Below are 6000 nucleotides of genomic sequence, written 5' to 3' on the forward strand. Positions count from 1 at the left end.
GTGAATGAATGAATGAATGAGAACAAATGAAAGAACCAACTGTAAGCCCAGGGGGCCGGCGTCTCTGAAACACACCCTTCCTCCTCGCTCCAGTTCCCTCGCAGCAGCTAATGCAGACCACGTGCTCTGCCTCCTGCCCATTCCAAACCACCACAGGCCATGCCACACAGGAAGGTTGTGCTCAGATCCTACCAGGTAGCAAATGCCAACATGGGGCTCACTCCTGCTCCAGGAGAACCTTCACTGAGCACCTGCTGTGGTACTAAGTGCTGGGACTAATCCCTCCTCAAGCTTGGGTCTGGAGAGTTGAGCTTCATATACCATCAGGGTGTTGAAGGCTGAGCTCATTCATATTTTGACAGGGAAACCTCTTCAGACCTGCTGCTTCCTTCTTGACTAGCTCCAGGGAGAGGAGTGGGACAGCTGCCCAGGAGGTGCATGACACGATCTCCCGGGCAGCCAGGCCAGGAAGCAGATGGCACCAAATGGGCCATGTGGAGGGTTCTGTGAGCACTCACAGAACTGTCCTAGCTGGAAGGCAGGCCCCACGAGCCCGGGCTGCTGACCACCGGATGTCCCATGACTGGAATAACTGCTGGACCATCCTGGCAGAATGGGCTGGGAGCACGCGGTCTGGACATTACGCCCAACCTGCCCTGCTGACAGTGGCCTCTGCTGTCCCCCGACTTCCTTCCCGCGGCTCTGACCATCACACCACCCAGCACGTGAGCACCTGCCACATGCCTTTCACAAGCCCGCCACAAGCCCACTAGCTTTTATGCTTGGCAAAGGGCTCTCACACCTGTCAGCTCCCATGACACTCACAAATGTGCGACGGGGGAAGGTGTGATTATTATCCTTGTCAGGCATATGGGAAACTGAGGCCCAGAGAGAAGAAATGGGAAGGTCTTCCTGGAGCTGGGCTCATGCCTTCTTTCTCTGACTCCAGATCAGCACCAGGCAGAGGGCATGCCACATAGGAGGTGCTCAATAAGTGAATGAAAGTAGGGGTCAGGTCAAGTGTCATTTTCTACCTCCCAGCCTAGCCTCTGGTCTCCAAGGCTACCTCCCAAAAGATGTCCTTTCCAACATTCACTCTGACCCCAGCACTCCCCAAACTCTGTCCTGAGCCAGTGAGGAATGAGAAGCGCTCACCCCATGAACTCACAGCCTGACAACACTGCTACATTTAAAAGTGGGCTCTAGCTGAGCGATACCTCGCCAAGAAGTGTCTCACCAAAGGTTTCCAGTAAAATGCCATATCTGATCTCCAAACCATCCATGAGAAGGCAGAGTTCTCCTTCCTACCCTGAACACAGGAAACTGAGGCACAGCTAGGTTGTGGAAGTTGCCAGAATCCAAACCCAACTGGCTGGAACCCAGAATGCCAGCTCTTAGATTTAAACTGCCTTCAGGAGGATGTCTGAAGGGAAGTGGCTGAGTGAGGCTGGATTTTCGTCCCTTGTACTCACGCGGCACCCCGAAAGCCAGCACCCTCACCTACAAGTACGCTGCCACCCACATGAGCCAGGGCAAAACGTCCTTTTAAAAAAAAAGGAAAAGGGGTCTCTTCCATTTTCCCTCTTCAGGTGGGCCACAGATGGAAGCAAACTTCGCCGGAACTGGAACTGGAACTCTCAAGGACTCAAGGCCTGGCTAACTCTTTGAGATCTTCAGGCTAGTAGTATTGCACAGGGTGGCCCACTTTCTAATTCAGGCTGTGGCACGGATTGTTCTACTGCTGGGGATACAGTAGTGACCTAAACGGACAAAAATCCATGCCCTCCTGGAAGTTATATTTTAGAGAGGTCGAGAAAGTAAGGAGATAAGTAAAATACAGACACAGGATTTATATACGGAGGAGGAAAATAAAGCAGAAAAGGGGGATAGGAAGTGTAGGAGTAGGACTGAAATTGTAGGGTTCTCACCAAAGACTTGACTTTGAACAAAGCCCGGAAGTTAGTAAGGGTAAAAGTCATACAGATAGATATCTAGGTGAAGAGCTTTCCCAGCAGAGGGAAGAGCAATGAAAAGGCCCTGAGGCTGCAGCCTGCCTAGAGAGCTCAGGAATTGCAGGGAAGACAGCGAGATGAGAGAGGTAACAGAGGGCCAGGTCAGCACAGGGAGAGGAGCCAGTGCAGGGCCTACAGCAAGGAAGAAGCATTTGGGCAGGAGTCCGAGAAAGGACTAGAGGGAGCAAAAGCCAAGGCAGAGGCCCATAAGGCGACTGTCACAAAAATCCAGGCCTGGGATGGTGCCCGGATGACAGCTGGGGGATCAGAAGGGACCTGTTATGAAGACAGAACCAATAGGATCTTCTGACAGCCTGGATGTAGGGTGAGAGGAGGACAGGCATCAGGAAAAGTCTTACAAGGTAGCACAACATCGTGAATGTATTTAACACCACTGAATTATATACGTGACAGGACCAAAATAATTAATTTTAGATTTATATACATGCTACCAGAATAGAACTGTACAGTACGGGAAACCCTAATGCAAACTATGAACTATAGTTAATAATTGTAATAACAACGTATCATCAATTGGAACAAAGATACCACACAAATGCAAAATGTTATAATAGGGAAAACTGTTTGGGGGGGTATGTTACACACAACTCTGTGCTTTTTGTGTGACTTTTTTGTAAATTTCCATGGCTCTAATAAAAAAATATTTTTTCATTAAAAAAAAAAACTTCTCACAATCTTGGACTGAGCAACTGAAAGAGTAATACTGCCATTTCCTGAGATGGGAAGAGAGTGAGAGGGGCAGGGTTTGGCGGAGGACAGAGGAAGAGATGGAAGGATGGATGTGAAGGGTCCAGTTCTAACCATCAAGTTTAAAATGCCCAAACTCGAGGCGCTGAGTGGGCAACTTGCATATGTGAGTCTACCATTCAGAGGCAAGGTCTGGAGTGAACTGGACGTACAAATTTGGGAGTTGCCAGAGTAGAGATAGTCCTTAAAGCCACGAGACTGAGATCACCTAGAAAATGAGGATGGACAGAAAAGGGAAGAGGAGCTAAGCCCTGACTTATTCAAGTCCACCATGAAAGGCACGGAACATGTTCTCCCAGGGAGTCACCCTCCACCCTCTACAAAGTGCAAGCTGGTAATACAAGACGTCCCCTTCACTACAGCACCTCACCTACCCGTCCCGCACCTCACCGAGCACACATCTCCAGCACACGTGCAAACACACCCAGCATTTAAATTCCTCTTTTCTCTGTCTCCAGATGATGTCATGCTGCTGAATGAGAAGGAAATTCCCTTTTGGGGACACTCTCCTCTAGCAAGAAAGTGATCCATGGAAAAGGAGGAAAAAATACCCTTGACACTGAGACAACAGCAGTGGGGTTGGCCTGGCACAGCAGGGTAGCCACACAGGTTCTGGTGTTACACAGTACTGTGTTCGGATTCCAGCACCCACCTTCTCATCAATATGATCTCGAGGAACCCACTCCCTCTCCCTTCCTCTTGTTAAATGGGAATAACACTGGCAAACCCAAGGGCAGCCCAGAGCTGGGAAGGCAGACAATATCTGTTGAATAAATGACAAATGAACAAGTGGTAAGGATAGAATACGTGAAAGAGGCTGACTTATTGGGGGTGATCAATAAATATGAGCCAAACAATAAATGCCAGACAGTGTACCTTCTGCTCCTCTTTCCTCTTCTCATTCTGATCCTTTCCCCTGTCCTGCCTATGACAGAATAGCAAAACCATGTATTCGTACAGGGGTCATACTGGTACAAAGCTTTGCCTTGTACATTTTCTCACTCAAATTTTGAAACCCTATAGCAGCCTTGCCAGGGCAGGAAATACAATCCCCCATCAGGGCTGAGGAAACTGAGACTCAGACAGAAAACAGCCTCTCGACTCCAGGAACATTTTAAAGCAGCGACAATAACAAAACACTGCATTCAGTCCAAGGGTGGAGCTTCAGTGTTGCCAAACCAAACCTGCCTAACATCCTTTTGGGTGGGTAAGAGGACAGGTGAGAGAGAGAGGGAGAAGCATAGAAGAGAAAGTCCTTGTTTGGGGTCATGAGGGTAGCCCATAAAAAACTAGGCACAGATCCCTAAGTCCAACTTCTCCCACCCCCACAGGCCTGCCCCTCCCAATCCCATGGTCACCACATGCTCTCTGTCACCAGCTTTCAGGTCATCTGTGCAGGTAGAAGAGGGACATAGGATTGGGGGTTGGGAGACTCAGGTGACAATGCTATGAGGAAGGAAGGAGCATGGGGGGAGCATGTTACCGTTGAAATCTGAGATCACGTGGGAAAGAAGTAGGAAGTTAGAAATGGGGAATGGACACGAAAAACTGGGAGACAGTAATGTAGCGATGCAGACGACAGAGGGGGAAGTGAGAATACACTGAGTCGAGAGAACTGGAAGGAAGCTGGGGACAATCAACGGGACCGAGAGCGAAAACCGAGGGCACTAAAAGGCAAAGAATAGGAAGTTGAGGGAGGAGAGCTGAAGGGGTTGTCTCGGGAAGTTAGGAATGCTGAAGCAGGGAACACATTGAAGATATGGGAGTTCTGAGGAGGGAACCAGCGGCAAGGCTGGTTCCCTGAGGGAGACACAGGTTCGAGGTGAAAGGAGAGCGGTCAAGGGATGGGAGTTGGGAAGGCTGGGGGATCAAAGGGTGGAAGCTGAGAACACTCAGGGAGTCACACAGGGATCAATGGAGGGCATGCCTCAGAATCAGGGAACACGAGGAAAGTCTCAAGGAGGGTCCCGGTTAGAGACGAAGGAGTTTAGGGTGCAGGAGAGGTTTGGGAAGGGCCCCCAGGCCCCGCCTCCTCCCTCCCCCGTTCCCCACCCCCCTCGCTCCGTCACTCACCTCGGCTTACTCAGCACCTTCTACTTCCGCAAACAAACCAGCCCGGGCCACGTGACGACCCGACCACGCGCCCGCTCTCCGCCAATCACCGAAGCCTGTGCCCCTGGCCACCCTGTGGCCAGCAAGCGCGCCGCGAGCTCCGCGCACAAGGAGAGGTGGAGGGCGGGGCTCCACCATCTTCTATAACTGCCCAATGGAAGGGACGCCCAGAGCCAAGGCTTTCTGCTGGAGCCAATCCGAGGCAGCGAGGTGCGGCCATATCAGAGTTGGGCGGAAGAGTCCCGTGACGGCTCGTTGGTAGACATGTTTCTGAAGGGCAGGAATCTCCTACCTACCTCCTCCCTCCTCCTTCGAATGCGGTCAGAGGCCTCAAGTCTGAACCCTGCTGTTAACGTCCTCTCCTAAAGAGTTAAAAATAACCCTGACAACGAGCAGGGCATAGCAGGGAGAAGCCTACTTTGATTTTACTAGGTATCCCCAAGCTAGGATTGCCAGATTTAGAAAATAAGAATATAGGATACTCGGTTAAATTTAAATTGCAGCTAAACAACATTTTTTGTGTAAAACACTACATTTTTTTAGTGTAAATTAAAAGTACTAAGTACAGTCATGCATAAAATGATTCTTGTTTACTGGAAATTCTAATTTAATAGGGCATTCTGTATTTTATCTGGTAACCCTACTCCAACCCTATCAAAGAAAGCAGTAAAGCTTTTAGTAGAAAATTGGGGAAATGACTGAAACTCTGGGAGCCTCAGACTTCTCAGCTGAGAAGTGGGCACAATGATAGCTCACCAGGTGGTTATGAGGCCCAGAGGTAAATCAGACAGTGTGCTTGCATAAGATGAGATTCAGATAAATGGTGGCTGTTACCCTAACTACAGACAATGTGTTCCCAGGAAAAATGCCAGGAGACTGGGTTTTAGTCACAGATCTGTCTCTGACTGAGCAGGTCACTTCCACTCTCCTCCCAGCTTACTTAGACCAACTCCCTTTCTTTCCCTAATGACTTTCCAATCCTATGTCTGAAGAATTCTCCAGACTGCTCCCTGTCTAGGTGCGAACGTGGATTGTATGGAATGTTAATGATCTGTTGGTGTTATGATCCCTGTGAAAAGAAGTGTTTTCTGCTCAGTCTGTGGAAAGA

General features: G+C 49.6%; 1 protein-coding gene across 4 annotated transcripts in view; it reads right to left on the minus strand.

The window, feature by feature from the left end:
• Positions 1-4985, minus strand: part of PLA2G6 (phospholipase A2 group VI) — a 107994-nt gene extending 103009 nt beyond the window's left edge. For 2 of the 4 annotated variants that reach the window (XM_077168811.1, XM_077168803.1), the window contains exon 1: positions 4854-4985. The gene's annotated coding sequence lies outside the window, so the exon portion shown is untranslated. Of the gene's footprint in view, positions 1-3656; positions 4105-4853 lie in introns of those variants that run through there. The other 2 variants (XM_077168805.1, XM_077168810.1) reach the window with 2 other exon arrangements.
• Positions 4986-6000: the final 1015 nt, after the last annotated feature.

Source organism: Tamandua tetradactyla, chromosome 7 (assembly GCF_023851605.1).
Source record: "Tamandua tetradactyla isolate mTamTet1 chromosome 7, mTamTet1.pri, whole genome shotgun sequence".
In the NCBI taxonomy this organism is placed as follows: domain Eukaryota; kingdom Metazoa; phylum Chordata; class Mammalia; order Pilosa; family Myrmecophagidae; genus Tamandua; species Tamandua tetradactyla.